At 49.2% G+C, this 394-nt stretch overlaps 1 protein-coding gene across 1 annotated transcript in view; it reads left to right on the top strand.

The window, feature by feature from the left end:
* The window catches only part of LOC104159206 (membrane primary amine oxidase-like), a 4,318-nt gene that overhangs the window by 2,047 nt on the left and 1,877 nt on the right, over positions 1-394 (top strand).

The raw sequence follows: 394 nt of genomic DNA, 5'->3' as shown, positions 1-394 counted from the left end.
TGGGGGTGGCTCCCCCCCAGCGAGCCTGTGTCAGACTGCAGGGAAGGGTTAAACAGCAAACGCATATTTTTCGGCTCTGAAAATCCCTTGAAAAGTTGCTCAATGGGATCTGCTCATAGTAGTTCACAGGCAGGAATCTGACCCCAGATAAGATTAATTTAGAGCAATCGCATATGTTTTTCCCTGAGAGGGCAACTGGGCTGTAGGAGAAACTCCTAAGGGAAGCACTGGCATTCCCAGGTCTTGACATCTTCATGTGGGGACGGAATGTCTTTTGGAAAATGCTTGGGATAAACACAGAACTGGCTCGCTGTCAGGGTGAAATTAAACAGCTTACGTTCTTGGGGAGGCTGTAGGAATTAAAAGTGGCTGGGGCTGAAGCGACTGCGTTGGG

Source organism: Cariama cristata, unplaced genomic scaffold, assembly GCF_000690535.1.
Source record: "Cariama cristata isolate BGI_N322 unplaced genomic scaffold, ASM69053v1 scaffold14510, whole genome shotgun sequence".
NCBI classification, from domain to species: domain Eukaryota; kingdom Metazoa; phylum Chordata; class Aves; order Cariamiformes; family Cariamidae; genus Cariama; species Cariama cristata.
Note: the sequence above shows the minus strand (reverse complement) of the source record. Positions and strands in the feature narration are given on the sequence as shown.